The 17,389-nt window shown below is 35.7% G+C and overlaps 1 protein-coding gene across 5 annotated transcripts in view; it reads left to right on the top strand.

The window, feature by feature from the left end:
* The window catches only part of TBC1D5 (TBC1 domain family member 5), a 316,503-nt gene that overhangs the window by 88,269 nt on the left and 210,845 nt on the right, over window positions 1-17,389 (top strand). Inside the window, exon 4 of one of the 5 annotated variants that reach the window (XM_050970725.1) lies at window positions 16,691-16,767. The exons of the other annotated variants lie outside the window; for them this stretch is intronic. The gene's annotated coding sequence lies outside the window, so the exon portion shown is untranslated. The remainder of the gene's footprint in view (window positions 1-16,690; window positions 16,768-17,389) is intronic. 5 annotated transcript variants of the gene reach the window in all.

The following is a 17,389-nucleotide window of genomic DNA, read 5'->3' as shown; positions in this document are numbered from 1 at the left end:
ATGAGCAGACAGAACATACTGATCATTCTTTTCCCCTGGAAAATATTTCTTTTATTGCTACTTTATGATGGAGTAAGAGTAACCATAACATCTGAGCCCACCTGTTAGAATACCTCCATGCCATTTCTGCCCTGGTTATTTTAAGGAAGTAAGAAAATGGTGCACTTGCATGGGTTCTGGCTTTGGTGGAAATGTCCAGGTTTTTGTGCTCTGTCAGCTGAAGCTAAAAACCTGAGGTACCCTGGTGCTCTTACTGTTGCCAACATTAATAAAATAATAATGGCAAAATTGTAATTCCAGCTCCAAATAGTAACCATTCATTAGTTTTGTGATGCTGGGAGGGAGCAATGCATCTGCATTCAGCCGTCCTTGTAGTTGGATGTAGGGTAGATATATGCAATTCAAGGGCGTTTCCACAAGTATTATGGGCCCCTATGATTTTGCTTCACTAAAGATACATGGCTACTGAAATTTTATTTGGCCATAGATCATAGTGAAACTCCTTTCCTGCCAGTAAGCAGGGGTTCATTCATGTTCATTCTCAGCGATTCCTTGGCCTAGTGACCTTCTTTCCAGATTCTGAAAGAAATTAGGAGGGAGCAGCTGCTTTGCTTTTGAAAACCACAACCTAACACAATCAGAACCAGACCTTCCAAGAATCTCTGCTACTATTTAGGCATCAATGAATAACAATAAAAAAGAATTAGGAAAATTTGTGGAAGGAATTATGACATCACTTTGTTTATAAATTAAATACTGTATATTAACCCTGTGGGCCCTAGCAGTGCCATTTTTTTGGTCTGTCTTCATTGCTTCTCCAGATATATTTAGACTGGATATTCTTGTTCTGGTGTGGCCATCTATGTCTGGATCTCTGGCTAAACAAGTCATTCATTAATGATGCTGAAGTTTGCATTCAACCTCCTCTGCATGATTGCTCTCCTGTTTAGAATTCTGCAAAAAAAGGATAAAGAAAAAGATAAGAATGAAATATGAGACCTCTAGATGGAAATGATAAAGCTTTCTTAGTCAAAAGGTACAAGAAATAACGCTCTTAAGATATTTTGGCTTTCAAATATTTCTGTAATTGCTTTTTTATTGTAAGTAGCGGTATGAACAAGATATGGAAAGTTATATTCTGTTAAAACTTGATTATTCCAATATGAGACTCTTCAAATAGCTGAATAGCTAGAAAACATATCAGGCTTTCCCACCTTTTTATATATCTTGGTTTTACCCAAGCTGATTTATATTTCAGAGTTTTCTCATTATTATGAGCACTAGCACATTAAACACTTGAGAAAAAATAAATGTCTCCAATCTAAAAAAAGTATATGTGTATACATACACAAATATATAAATGTTTCATTTTCACAAACCCAATTGAAGTAAAGATGATATTGTTTGTATTATGTTTAGCATTTGTATTTCGTGCAATTTTTTCTTTACATTTTTTTTTCAACCCTTGTTAATAAATATCAAGGTACTTTCCAACCCAGAAATGTTTCTTAGGATGACTGGGTTTAATACTATATCCCTATTTATTCATACTCATTAATATGACTAGAATTTTTATGTGGGGAAGTTCTCTCTCATTCACTTTTCTGGGAAGGCTATGATTTTTGTAGGTATGTGCTTCCATCTGTCAATGCTAGATGATGCCGAATTGTAGGAATGTTCCTTGTGTTTGAAACAGAAGGTAGTAAGGCTTTTGGCTATAACTTAGTTTTTGTTGTGAATTTGTTTCATGATTTCTGATTGGCTTTTGAGAGATCTCTGTCTGGTGTACCAAAAAAAAAAAAATCTTGTCATAGAAAACTCTGCTTTGGTTGACAAGATGTGTGGGAGAGCAGACGTAGCATTCAGCAGCTTTAGGCTGTAGTACTTATTGTGTTCAACAGAGATAAATACTCCCTTTGATTCCTGTTGGTAAAGGTGATACTGTAGTCTGTGTTGCTGAAAAAATGCTCTGAAGCATTCAGTATGAGTGGACTTGCAAAGAGCTAGGGGTGATCTGAGGGGTGCTGTGATGCAACAGTGGTCCCCATGAAAGCTGATCTATTTGTGCAGCTTCACTAAATAAGCCTCAGTGCAAACCTGAATCCCAAAGGTGGGGATTGTCAGAGATACCGCAATCCCCACCTGTATTATTTGTTTCTGTATTATATCTTAAAATGATACTGTATTTTTTTGCCAAACATTCTTCTGTTAAGCAATTTTAATATTTTGCTTTTTCATCTATTTTCAGGGAAGCAGTAGTATCTGTGCTGCAGTATCTTGGTGTCTCTTTTGGGTGCATAGTTGTATATTCAAGTTACTTGTAGTAGGGAGAGAAAGTGCAAATAAGTGATTTAGAAAGAGATGAAACTCAATGCTTGAAATATTTTCCTGTAGAAACTGGTTCTGGAGTTTGAGACTCATTCAGAAGAGGAATATAGAGGAATATTTTTGTTGCTAGAGAAGGTTGCTTCATGTGCAAGGAAAATGGTTGTAATGAATGATTTTATCCTGAAATTTTTAGAGATCCTGAGATCCATATATATATACTGGGCTGAAAAACAAGAAACTGAGAAATTAGTTGAATTGTGGGACATAAATGCAGGAAAGCCCAGGATGGTATTACTGCCTTAACAGTAGATAGTAGTATTCCCAGGGAAATATTGTAGAGCATTTTTTCACCAGGTGCATTGTAAGCAGTGAAGGCTCAGGTACAAGGCCTTTCAGAAGTCCAGCTGGAGTGAGGAGTAGTGGAAATTGTCTGTATTCATCAGTTGAATGAAAATAAGAGGGGAAAAAAGTGTGTTGTTGCTGCAATCTGAACGTCTCTCAGGGGCAACATTGCCAAGAGCACTCTTAAAACAGGTATTGAAGTGACCGTGTAGTGTTGAAGCAGCTGATGATGAGTGTCATTGAACAGCAAAACATACATTATTTTTCTTGATTTGCTACAAAAATATTTGGAGGAATTTTTCAAGTAATACAGATTTCCAAAAACAGTTCTGTAATTTTATATATTCCTGGTTTTTCTGAACCTCTAATAATTTGATGACTAGTCCAGCAGGAAGGAAATTTATTACAGCAGTTGAATAGCAAGAAAAAACCTATTGAAGGTAGGTAAAAATGTTCCTCTTGCTATAAATAATACAGTAAGAGTTACATAGGCAGATGAATCAGGCCGTTTCTTTAATATGTAATCTGATTTTCCATACATGCTTATAATTGTTCAGTAAGAAATTTGTCAGAAATACACTGTGCCTATAATTAAAAAATAATATACATGAAGTATAACAGTGGAAGGTCTGCTGTTTTATTGTATGTTAGCAATTTTCTAAGTAAAATCTTAAGCCATATTTTTAAACTACTCTTACAGCACCAGGATCCATAACTCTTGACTATCCTTGTTTTCAGGTATTTTTCCCCACATTCACATTACATGCTTAATATGGAGGATAACACATTCCAGTGAATTGTGAAGCATATTTAAAGCAAACCTAAAACTAATAATGCAGAAATTACAAACATCACAATAATTTTAATGCTCCACTCCTGCTAATCAGGTACTGGGAGTTGAGTATCTGGAGAGATGATGAAAAAACAGTTTTCAATACTTTAATTTGATAAATAAGTTTAAAACCTGTGGTTAAAACCACTTCTATGAGCAGTTAATCCCAGTGTGCATGAGTTTGCTGTGACTCCTCCAGGTTAGCAGTGAATTATTGTCTTGCTCCAAGTAAGGGATATATCGCACACTTGATTTTGTCTTTCCACAGTGTGCCTCACCCTCAGAAAGTTGATAATAACAGTAGAATAACATTTGTCAAATGTTTATTGAAACAGGAAAGAGTATAAATTGGAATACTTAAAAGTGGAAATCCTAGTAAATGCAGGCTGGTTAATATTGGCAGTTGGGAATCTTGAAGTGCTTTACAAATAAAGAGTGGGTATTGTACTCTGGGATTCGATTGAAGATACTGGTTCTCCCTAGGAACTGATCTGAACAAGGAGCTGAATGCCACTGAAGCATTTTCTTTAGTGCCTGAAGTTTCTAGCTAAATTTGGTAAATTTACCTTTCAGTTCTCTCTGAGAAGGATACAAGATTACTGTAAACACCTTCACTGACCTGGAACTTAATCAAGGTCTTCCAGTTTGTGAGACTTAAAGAAATTTCAGAAAATCCATACAATACTGCAAGCAAAAGAGTGCTCCTGATGATCATGTGTTGCTCATGTAGTTAGCCAGCAGCTCAGCTTGTGGAGTGTGCTCACAGTGTTTGCATCAGACTGAATTTCTTCCTTCGTGCTTATCCTTGCATTGAAGCCAATGTTACCCAGAAAAGGTTTGTCCTTTCCTGGTAACTTCTGGGTCACTGTCACATTTATAGAAATAGTGTTAAGAATTTATCCCTTACTTAGTCTGGATTTTCTGTAGCTAATGTCTCTTACAGTACAATATTAAAATTCTAGCACCCCAATTTCCATGGCTAAGCTGTCCACATTTCTGAGGCATGTAACACAAAGAGATGGCATTGTCCCCAAGGGGGGACTGTGGGGTGTTGCAGGTACCCCTCCCTGGACAGCAGTGTCAACTTACAGAAGTTTTCAGTATCTCCCTGTTCATTCTTAGACTTTGCCTGCAGCCAAGTAGGAGACCTTATCAGCATGAACTTGTTTTGGGGAAAAAAACCCCAGCTTGGTGGGAGAGTGGAGGAACAGGAGCAGCTGGAGATACAGGAGGCCACAGAGCAGCACAGAGATGTGGCAAGTGGGGACAGCTGCATGCCAGAGCCACCAAGCTGCAACAGGCTTTACCTGCTTACTCTGGCTCCCAGGCGCTTGGGAACTGACTTGGATTCCTCTCTCTCACAGCAGCTCATCTGATACTGATACAGCATTTTTGAAAGATGGAACTTTCTTTTCTTTCCTAATACTTCAATCATTTAAATGTGGTCAGGTTTTTCTGGTTTTGTTTTGTTTTGTTTTGTTTTTTTTTCTGAGGGAATCTTTAGACAGTACATTAGTTATGCTCGTCTCTTTAAAGTCAGATACTCAGATTCTTAAACTGGAACTTTTTAGAAAAGGCTATCAGACCTCTGATGCTGTTGTATACAGCCCAAGTCTATGCAGCACTGTTATTTCCATGATGAAATTTTGCATTTTTAATAATACCTTCTCTAAATGGAGAAAGTTTTAAACAGGTAATTTTTGCATTTCTCATTTGATTTTGTGTTCTCTTTGCGTAGTGAATTCTGTATTAAACACAGTGATTTTTTATTAAATGTTGATTATAAAGTGGTTAGATAAATGTTAAGCACTGTTACAAGTACAGTCCTCTATCAAAAAGTTAAGATGTCTAAACAAATTCTCAGACATTTAAACAAACTATTTATACACGTAAGTAGGATTTGTTGCAAAACCATGAAATGGATGTAATTTTAACCAAGTTGTTAGGGTTTTTTTTTTAATTTCCTAGCATTAATATCAATGAAAGCATTCCTTTTATAAAGATCCTGCTTCTCTTATGCTGAATTAATGGAAGTGGCTGCATTACAAGGATGTTATACTTCTGATAATGGGAGATATGTTCATATAAAAATATATACATATATTTTTCTTAAATCTGATTTGATACACCAATTTCCATTGTTAGGTGCAAATTAAAAAGAATTTTTCTCTGGTAGGGTGTTCTAAAGCCTTGACATTATTTTAATCTGATAACGAATGGCTCTGAGTTCATGTTCTTTCAGTTGTTGGCAACAAATCTAAACCTGTGTTTTTTGGATTTATGAGGATAAGTCCTGCTTTGGCAATCTTGTAGATCCTCAGGAGAATAGTTAAACAGTGATTAATCATTGTTTCTTCACTGAGTGTGCAGAAAAGAATGGAAAAGCTGCATTTCACACTTCTGAAGCAATTAATCCCCATGATCTTAGCCAGGTTTGTCTTGTAGATAAGTTGGGATACAAAACTGTACCTAATTTATCAATGTATGCATGCCATAAAGTATAAAACACACAATTTATTTCATATCATTTATAGTCAAATGTAAAAAAAGAGTGACTTTGCCATATCCAAGAGTGTTTCTTACATTACCTTCATATAAACTAAGTACCAGAGATTACAATGGGATTCCTGTTTATTGTGCACATCTGGTGCAGTCACTATGCATTTTCTCATTCACTTGCTGGCATTTTTAGTGATTGTGGCATAAATCACCTTGCTAATCAGAAACATAAGTGACGGGAAGTCATCTCCTTTTTTTGAACAATGGGAAAAAACATATGGCTTCTTAGACAGGACTTGGCTGTTATACTATTTATGTGGCATTATATTCTGTATTTAGAATTTCATATTAATTGCTGTGATTTGATTGAAGGCATAGAATGCCCTGTGGTTTTGGCCAAAGTACTTGTTTTATGATCTACTCATGATGCCTCCCATGCTTAATATCTGTTGTATTTGTCTGTATCAAAAAATGGAGCTGAACATGCAGGCTGTATTTTAAAATAAGATAAAATGGTTTAAAATCCTTTTTAATCAATATGATTAAAATGAATGTTGTGTGTTCTGAGTGACACCGTATAATAGAAGGCTGTTATAAATTGTGTGGCATAGTAAACAAGGGAAAAGAAATGTTTGCCCTTATAGGAAACACATATACTCTAAACTTTTCTTCCTGCACAGAAGAGGACTGTAGAAAGTCAGACAAGGAAGAGATGAGACTGGTAGTTTTTGTGAGGCAAGTTTATTGATAATTGTGCTTCTGAATTAAAATTCCCTGTGGGATAAAACATATAATAAGATGCCAAAATTATATTAACATGTGAGGAAGATAATTGCACCCAAAAGCAATTCATGTACAATATCATTTTGGTGTATCTAGTTCTTCTTCTTACATGAATGTTTTGCACTTCATTTTGTGTCACTTATTTTGTGATTCATGGCTGTGTTTACTCCTTTAACCAAATTGTTTAGTATTAATAACATTACTGTGAAGAACTTCTAGTAGCCTTTTGAAAGAATATATTAATTTATGGCCAGTGGTTCAGAGTTTTATTTACTATTATATTATTTCTTTTAAATAATTAATTAAACAAGTAACCCAATTCAGTAATGTTATTGACCAAATTTCTCTAACCAGTGTGGAACTCCAGATTATTGCATAGTATTGGAATGCACTAATTTCTGAATTGTCAGGAGTCAGTATATCTAAAGAAGATCTTTATTCCCTGCCAGAAAACTCCTAAATAATTACAAAAAATGCTGAATTTAATAACTTATGATTAAGACTTTCATATGGGGCTCTTGAAATCAAAGCAGGTAAGCAGCATGTAAAAAGAGACCATCCCAAGTGACTAGTTAGTATTGGTAACACCTTTCTGGCATCACAAATTCTGCCTCCCTGGTAATAAAGAAAAACAATTGATGGAAGAACGCAGAGTAATGCTGAAAAGCACTTGTTAAACCTTAAAATGGGGATCTCCATCTTCTTCACTCAGGTGTGTGTCTAAATGCACATTGTAGGGATGCTGCTTTTGAAAGCTTGTCAGAAAGTATGTTTTTGCCCAAGAATTTGCCTTCTACTAGGAATTGTGAAAAATCCTGAGAAGGATACCTGAAACTAACTGATGTGACATCCTCAAGATTACTTATACATAAAGAGAGGAACTTCAAAAATAACAGGGCAGCACATCATCTTAATTTTTTTTAATAGCTGCTCACTGTGAGTTGTTATCTTACATAGTGGAACAGTAATTTCACTAAAAATTTGGTGTATTAGTTTAACAGGAAAAATTCTTCAAAATTACTCTGAAATACACAATTACCCCTATTAAGTGCCTTTAAATGCTAAAAAAAAAAGTCTCATCCTTAAAATTGTCTCACGAAGTTTGATGTCATAAATCTTATTTTTTAGCATTTGTTTTTCATAGTTTCTACTCACTAAAAAAATCAGCCATAAACAAATGCACATAAGCTTCCTGACTCACTCAGTATTACTTGAGCATTTTAAGTGGACCTTTATGTTCACCCTGAAGTAAACAATGTAATTGAAAGCAGGTTTGATTTTCCTGGTGTGTTTCCAGGTTAGCCTTCTAGTTTGGATAAGGACTGTATCTTGGAAGCAGATTGTCCTCACTGTGCTTAAGTTCATGCTGCAGAGTTGTGTCAGCTTTGTGAAAATTGATTTCTTTTGGATTAAGCTAACTTGGAAGTTGCACATCATCGGTGTGTAAATGGACTAACTTTGTAATAGCTGCTAGGGGGCTTTTGGTCCTGAACATGTCCAGCTCAAATTAAACCCCCCTAAAACATGTTTTGCTTGAATTTTAGTCCTCAGGATTAACTATTTCCTTCTACCAATCAGCCCACATTGAGCAGCCACTTACAGCTGTTGTGAATCTCACAGAGGTACCCAATGGAACACTGAGTTGTTTGTGCAAAGTTCTGATGGTCACCAGGCTTTTATCAATGCATATATTTTAATTAAGCAAGTGGAATTACTGTCATGAAGTTTAGGTATCATATTGTCCAAGAATGAAACCCAAAAGTCAGCATTAGGTGCAATAACAGAGGGCTAAAAGGCAAAGGACAAAGGAGATAGTAATAAAACTGGGAGATGGAAAGGAATAAAGGTCTTGTCCAATAAATATAATCCAATATTTTTCACAGGCATAAATCCACTAGTCCTGTCGTCTGTTAAGGAGAAACTGTTTTACTTACTTGTGTGAATTATGGACAGAGATTTTTACTTTTTGCTTTTGTTCCTGATAATTTAGACATTTTCTCATGGAAAGAATTAGATGAGAGATAAACTGTAGACTTAAAATTTAAGGCTCCTTTCAAGATGGGTAATGATAGAGTTCTCCTCTTCACCCTAAACTCAAGGTTACTTTTGCCCAACACAGTGTAAAAAAACGCTGTGGTTATCAGGCCGTCAGACATTTTGATAAGGCAGATTTTAAAACACCAGTCAATGAGCTGCAAAGCTCACTTTCTTTGATAAATAGTAAAAAAAAATCAGGAGAGGGTTAGAGACTGCATTAAGATAAATTCATTCTTTTCGTGTTAATACAGTTATTTAAAACTTAAATTTTGAGTTTACAACCATCTGTCTCAAGGGCTAAGCTCACTATAAACTATTATAATCATTTAAATAAATAGAGGAAAAAACAATCCGTTCAATATGTTGAATCAATATGTCATGCTTTGAATATCTATATAATTTTCCTCACATTAGGATCCATGGCACATGTACGGTACAATATGGTCTATAAATAGGCCTGGAAAGAATATGGCTGTATCTTGGACTGCAGAGGGAATGATTGTGCTCCCCAGAACTTGGTGTGTGGTTTTGCTTCGCAGCCGTCTTTCCCTGTAGTTGGAGTGTGGTTCAAAACATAACCTAATGGAATTAAAAGAAGGCAGATTTTGATGGCTTCAAGGTAGCAGAGCATATCTTTGTCCTTTCTTGTGTCCGACACAAGCAGAATCTTCATGTGGTATATGCATTTCATTCCTTGCTTGGGCTTGGGAGAAAAACTCTCATTTTCTGCTTCCACCAGGGTTGTTCAGTGCTCCCATCCAGTTGGCTTGGCCAAAAGAATTAAGTGCATGTGGCTAGAGGAGTCACGCTTGCTTTCAGCACCCAGTGACACAGTGAATGTGTGTTGTACAGAGTCTTGCATCACTGCAACTCTGCACAACAGTGACTCTACTGACCTGGAAAATATGGATTGGAGGCTGAGTACCCCAGGAGTACTGATGAAAAGAAAAACAAAGAGGAAGTGAGGGATGGTCAGACATGGTTGAAATTCATACAAGTGTGCCTCTGAGATTTATAATACCTAAGTTTCAAGTCAGCATTTTAGTCCTTTTTCATCAATTTTTATTCTTTTACTGCTAAGAATTATTTAATCATTTTAAAATAGATTCACAGACTGTATTATGAAAATATGGTGAAAACATGGATGTTGTTAAAATAAGTGGCTTTGCAATATTTAAGGTAGTATGTATGCAGTCTAAAAACTGTAGAAAGAACAGCATCTAAGTTTGTGTTAGTGAAAATGCCAGCTCGATTATTGTAAACTGCCAGTGTACTTCTGTCAAATAGGAAGAGCAAAATTATATCTGTATTGTAGGAATGGGACAAAGGAAGGCAGTGAGGAAGTGGTAGAAGCAGAAGATGTCCTAAAGCACCTTCTGGGCCTCCAGTCCATTAACTACATAAATTGAGAAGCTGCCATGTTCTTCTGAATTATGGAACAGGAAGTCTCTTGAGGCTTCTCAGTGACATCACAAACTATTAGAGGTTTGGTTTTGATGTCACTAGAATCCCTTGATGAAGTCATGGCCCAGTAATTCATTTTTCATCTGTATTTATGCTGAAATTTAAAATTCTTAGAGCTGGATGGATGGATGAAGCTTCTTGATGTTCTGTTCCTCACTGTTGGAAGTAACATACCGTCTTAAAGATATTTAAAAAGATATATGCACCGTTTCTCTTAACATCATGTCCTGCTGTTCTGCAGTTGAATCTAAATTAAAGCAAGTCAAATATGTGTCTGTTGTGTGGATGGAGAATATTAGGATTAGAGGAGACTATTGAAGATATAGAGGAGAATATTGAAGGAGAATATTGAAGGAGAATATTGAAGATAAGAAGAGAATATTGAACCAGGAATCTGGTTTCTTGTTTCTCATGTGTCACTGACTTGGGCCATGTCAGCCTGTAAGAGCCAAGTCTTGATTGAAACCATACTGAAATCTTTGTGTGCCTCCCTTAAAAGAGTTCCACGAGAACACAGGATAGTGTAGTGTTCCATATATATGGAGTATTTTACACCATTGGAGCCTTAACATATGGTTGTGGGTGTCACCTAGCATCCATGTGTCTCAAACTCGCTATCCATAAGATGGGGGAAATGCTTTGCAAGGTAGTTCAGCTCAGCACTATTTGGAAATCATTGTGGTTTTCATAAAGAACAAAGGTGCGTTGGGTTTTTTCCTGAAACAGTTACAGTCTCTTGTTGACTGGTGGGTAGTTAAACACCTAGAATCAAAATCCTGGTCAGAATGCAAATACTGAAAATTCCTAAGTACAATAATATCTACTGTGCTACAATAATATTAGGTAAATGCTAACCATTTGCATGCTTGGAACCTTATTAACAATGGTTTGTGTAATGCTGCTCAGTTTTATTTCCATTTCTCTCTTTTTGATATATTATCTAAGAAAATCTGGATCATCTTATTAAGTTAGATGAAACACCTGGTTTTTTCAGCATTTTGTTTTATTAGATGGCTTAAGCAAATTGCATGGCTTTACTCTGAAGTTCAAAATTCTGTAAGTAAAATGTAAAAATATCTTAACTTTTCTAGACAGTCTTTAGTTTCTTCAGCCACAAAAATACACATTTGTTTATCCAGATATGTTCAGACTTATGCATGCTAAGACCCATTTGAAAGCTGAAGTCTCTATGTAATTTATTTTCAGTGTGTAGTGTAAATTGTTGTGCTGTATATACATTTTATATTTATGTCAGAAAAGGGTTGCAGAGGGGTACTTTAAAACCACCTTTTTGGCTCTAAATAGCTATTGTGTACATATGGTAAGGTACTGCTGCTTAACAATTAGTAACTGCTTTGATGAAACTAAATTACATGTTTAAGTTCCCATCAGGAAGTCGCTTCACATATCTGTATTAATGTATTCAAGGCTCGAGAAGGAAAGTTAATTTTCCAGCTTAAATATTTAATTCAAGCTTAAAATTTAGTCTGTAATTAGAGCTCCCAAATGGCAGGAACATGGAGTATTTGTCCATTTTAATTAGATTGTTGTTTACCTATTAATTATATATCATATCTTGTCATATAGTTTTGATGGTAACAGATGGTGCTAGGAGTTAGTAAGGGTTTGAACAAAATAAGATTTCACATGATTTATTAAGTTGCACTTTATTAGTGAGTGGTCTGCTTTTGTCAGGTTATTCTGTGGAATAAGAAGTTCGAAACATTTCACTAATTTTGGTGATTACTCTCTATGTGAAAATATCTAACTTAAACAACAATTCCAAAAGGTGAATTTGGTTTTTTTAGAGGAAGTTGAAATACACACCTTGTATTTCTCCTAAGTTATTGCCTCTATACTATGCACATGACAGTAAACTTACAGGGTTTTTTTTCCCCCTACATTTTGTACTTAAGATTTTTTTAGGAGCAGCATCTCTTTTATCTGCAAAGAGTACTGCAGTTGTTTCAGAGGTGAAAAACCTGATTCAGTTATAAAAATTTCAGCTTCTGCACAGAATCCATTTTCAAATTTCAATGGCTAAAAAACCCAGCATATCAATTTGTTCATTGGTGCTTCCAAAATACAAATGTATACACAGGCATCTCCCCAGCAAGCATTTAAATGTAAAAGGTAATTGAGATTTTTCAGAGTTCTGTAGTTGAGGACAAGCCGTACCATATACCTTCACCCAGTATGTGAATATTTTTCCAATTCTTTGGCAATATCTAGTGCTGATGCAGCTTATCTAAATTCTTGAGTCCTGTATGAAATGTGTATCTTCTATCAACCTATGTTTTGATAAAGCACTGAAAGCCATGTCCACACATCTGGAAATCATGTGGTACTTTTCTTGTGATATTTTGGAGTTCTCGCTTAAATAGTCCCTTTTAAACCTGGGACAGAGGAAAAGGAAAAATAAAATTGAAAAGAATGGAAATTTTTTCTGAGTTTTGGAACATTAAAAAAAGAGAAAGACTGAAAGAAATTTCAGTTCGTTTTATGACACAAGTGAAAAAGGGAGAAAGTCAAAAAGATACTTAAGTAAGTAAGATTGCATAGTAGAGGTCAGAGCAAGAATATGTTATTTCTTGAAAAAAGAGCGCTTTAAAATGGGTGAAGATTCAGGAGATGTGTGCATGAGATGTTGCTGAACAACACTGGACAGTGGCTTTCTCTGTGGGGAGTTTGCAGAGTGAAACTAATCAGCAATGAAGCTTAGCAGTGTGGTGTTTGTGGGTGGTTTAGTAGTGATTCAGGAGTGTTTGAGCTTTTAATTCCACTTGATCATAGATCATTTGATCTATTCTAATTTTGGTCACCAGAGGGAAGAGATCAACGACAAGTTTCTGAAGTCCAGGTCAATTCAGCAGCTCTCTGTTACAAAGCTGAGTAAATAGATCATTATTTTGTGGCAAACCAGTCTTCCTGTTTTCACTAGTTGTTTTCATGATACATTGATAGCTTAATCCCCTTGGGGCATAATATTATCTGAATAAATGAAGATCCTTTTCCTGTAATCCTCCCTTTTTTTATAAACTAATTACATACTTCTGTTTTCCTTCCTCCTTCCTAATTTCCCTCTGTCAAGTTAAAAAAAACATGCACGATCATCAGAACTGTACCTGTTTCTTGACATTGACCATGACTTCAAAGAGATGGTAAGAGTCAAGAGTTTTGCTAGTGAAAAGTAAACAGATGGCCACAGTACACACACTGATTTCAAGGCTTGCTTCAGTGGGCGACTTGACAAACAGTAGATCTACAAAACTGCCTCCTTGTTCTGGCACTCGCTTTGTCCTCACACCAGCAGCAACAGATGCTTGATGCTGACACTAGTTCGGTTTTTCCCCACATAACTTTGGTCACATACTGAGTTGGATTTACTGTGACCTCTCTCTTGTTTCATAATTGTCCCCATTAGCATGATTGCTACCTTAAAAAGTATTGATAAGTATGTCTGTGTTCAAATCAACTGGAGGTGGGGTGAGTAGGGGGAGGTGTTAGGGAGTGTGTATGTATCTTGGAAGTGTTCCCAAGCCGAGGATCGTTTTATCACCACCTACATCTAAAAAAGAACCACTATGCTGAAATTGTGCAGTTTGATTAGCTAGGAAGAGCTAAGTGACTTGGCCTATTGCCTCTTGTATGTGTGAAAAGATTACCTTCTAAAAATGCGACCTTTTATCCTCTTTTGCTCAGATCCTGGATTTTTCCCTGTGATTTGTAGAGCTGTGTTAATAACACAGAAAACGGCATTCAGTTGTTAGCGATGGAGATATAAGTGATTATAAAAACATTATCACAAGATAGAAGTAGTAAAAATATTCTACTTGCTGAGCTTGCACCATCAGAATTTATTTATACATTTTATGCAAAAATACAGGGTTAATTTTTTTTTCCTTTGACCCTGTGTATCAAATGTGATAAAATATGCTATCCTGCAGCTAAAAGCAGATGGAAAAATAAATTGAAGAACAGCGTTTAACTGCAGTCTTATCCTAGTTCATATAAAAATATTACAAAAATAAAACAGAGACATAACTGGGTCATTGAAATGTTCTTTAAGAAAGCCTGCTTACGCAACAAAGTTACCCCATTTTCAAATACTGTGGTTCATAACATTTGAGGAAAAAAAAAAGTATTTTGAAATATAGTAGCATGAATTTTGTTTTTAAATTAGTTTATCCTCTTTGGAGTCAATCATTCATTGAGAACTTTTTTTTGTTTCTTTTGCAACATTATAGAAGTATTGGGCTTGCATTAAAGCTTTCTTATGGACATTTGAGAGTTTTGAGTCATCGCTTCTAATTTATTGCAGTGCCTTGCAGGGCTTCAGCTGTACTCCCTACCTTTTTTTGGAATATCAGTGCTGTTTCTGTTTTCCAGAATAATTCTCTTTCCATGCTTGCCTTTATAAATAGATTTTGAAGAATAAGTTGAAAAATACACAATTTAGTAAAATCTTTTGGTATGGATGCTCTGATAGTGAATGCAGCCAACAGTGACATTCTGTAATTTCTCAGCTCTTAGCCAAGTCTGCCTCAGATATCAGACTGAGAAGCATTGAATCTCCTCTACAGTCACCTGTTTCTCTCCATCATCTAAACAACTTCAGCCTCTAGTTTGAGTCTGTAAAGCCTAATTTGACTTAGAACTCTTAAGTTAGCCAAAGTTAGGCAGTTTTAATAACCCCAAGAGTGGAAATGTGAACACCAGATAGTCATGTAGTAGCATCTGAGTGAAGCTTATTGTTTATGCATATGGAGATTTCTAATAAGAGAAGTGGGATTCTTACAAAAAGGACTGCAAGACAGAAAGCAAGATTCATAGAAAATGAGTAATAAAATGCTATTTATCAAATATGCAATCTTTATCAGTGCCTGTAATACAGCAGACCTAGCTGATTTATAGCCCTGTGGGAGAAATGGCTCAACCTAAACTGATTGTGTTGGGGATATTAATGCTATTACATTTGATTTCAAAAAATGCACTGCTTTGGTGGTCATTCGTAAAGGTGCTATCCACACCATTCCGTGACAGTGACTAGACAAACCATACAGGGTGGGCAGTAAAATACCAATATGAAGAAAAAATATGCTGCCAAAAGATAGTTTTTCTGGTACTGAACAGTCAGGTTAAAATTCTTCCAGAAGAAAATCTTGTCTTCGCTGAATGTAAGAGTGCTTTATCATAGTTCTTTAAAGGAAAATGGAAAGCATATGATAAACCTTTAATACATGCTGTCAAATTGTCTACAAAAATGGCCCATGTGTTGAAAGAATAAGTATCATATAAAGAGACAAGTACTTAACAAAGAGACTTCTTTTCATCTCTAGGCCCCTTTTTCAGATTTAGCTGTTGCTGCTATAGCTAAGGTCAGCATCTATATAAATAAATAGTAGGATTAGTTAAGAGCTGTTCTGAAACTGCCTACACAATTCTTGGATCCATGAAAGTTTTTCCTTGTGATTTTTTTTCTCATTGAGTTTACTTTTGAGTTGGGTTTACGGTGATCCTTTGCTGAGAAAGTAATGAGCATAGTTTAGTTTTGAATTCATCAGAGATGCACAGAAAGAGAGGGTACGTTGCAAGGTATGAGTGCGTGTCAGTGATTAACAATCATTTACAAATAGGGCTCCAGTTTAAAAAGGTGTAATAAATAAGAGATGATTGGCTCTAAATGTCTTCCTCTTGACACGAAAGTGTGAGAAGAGCTTTTTTCTCCCCATGTTTTCTTTTTATTTTTTCGTAACATATTGATATTGAACCCTAGTAGAGAATGTACTTTATTTCAGCAAAAAGGATGGGACAGTACAACAGCCAACTATCAAGTGAAAGAAGCTACTGTTCATCTTACGGCTCCAGTTGCAAGGTCTGTTTATGAGAATAGAAACTTTGAAAAATTACTGGTTTACATTATTCATAGTAGGAGAAAAAAATTCCCTGAGCCCCGAGTTAATTTTAACTCAGAAGAACCGTGATGATAAGAAGGGAGAAAGAGGGTATTTGTTTCTGACAGCAGTGGTGGCTTATGTCAGCTTAGTCGACATGAAACTGCAGAATGGAGAACTCATAGATGGTGGTCCCCCCTAGAAGAAAAACATTATTGTTTTAAATTAGTAATCCTTGTTTTGATGACTACACATTTTATTTTAAGACAGTTGGCACACGTTTTTCTCTAATCACATTTAGGGTCCATATTTAACAGGATTGAATTCTTTAGGTTCTTTCAAGGATTTGTATAAATTGTGCTAAAGTTATAGATTGGATACAAGTTGAACTCAACAGGAATCTATATTTACCAATACTTAATATTTGTTTGGTATTCTGGTTTCTCTGAATAATATATAGCATCGTAAAAGAGCTTATTCTGACTAGCATTTTTATGGGTCTGTTTTGTAGAGGAGTCAAGGTCTTAAGGGAACGTTGCTTCTCCATCCTTGCTGTATTCTTCCATGTCAGATCAAGACACCTGACGGGTCAGTGAAGGAAGGTTGTGCCACACGTTGTTTTGTCTGTCTTTCCTGGTGGGAAAAGGATTTTTAGTTTATTGTCATCCTGATACTGTTTGGAAAAGCTAAAAGTGTGGGGTAACTGTTTGCCAGTTCCCTCCTTCCCCTATATATCTAACAAAGCTGAAGCTAAGGCGTCTTACACGACTGTACGCTGATATTCCAAGTGTATAAAATTATTGTGTGATCTTACAGACCATATGTGCTGCAAAAGATAGCCATACTGGCATGAGTTAAGGCTATAAAAAGAATCTGTCCTCCAAATTTACTGATTTAGGTTAGACCTTATGCATTGTTTTACTTGTACATTATTTTTTTTTTTGTTTTATGCCCTTTTTTGATCACTGTTCAGTATTTAAACTCCTTCAAATGTGCTAAGATTAAATGTTTAATAAAAATTGCTTGTTGTTTTCAACATCTGTGTTCAGAGAACAATGGCCCACTGGAGTGCAGAAAGCTTGTAAAGTTTTCAAATGTATTGAGAATGACAGAAAGTTCAGTGAAGAGTTTGCTTTCCTCATTACAGAACTACTTCTGTGGCTGCGATTACACTAAGAGCATCTTTAATTGCTTTAAAATCTGAATGCAT

The sequence above is a fragment of the Serinus canaria genome, chromosome 2, assembly GCF_022539315.1.
Source record: "Serinus canaria isolate serCan28SL12 chromosome 2, serCan2020, whole genome shotgun sequence".
NCBI classification, from domain to species: domain Eukaryota; kingdom Metazoa; phylum Chordata; class Aves; order Passeriformes; family Fringillidae; genus Serinus; species Serinus canaria.
This window is presented reverse-complemented; position numbering and strand designations above follow the sequence as displayed.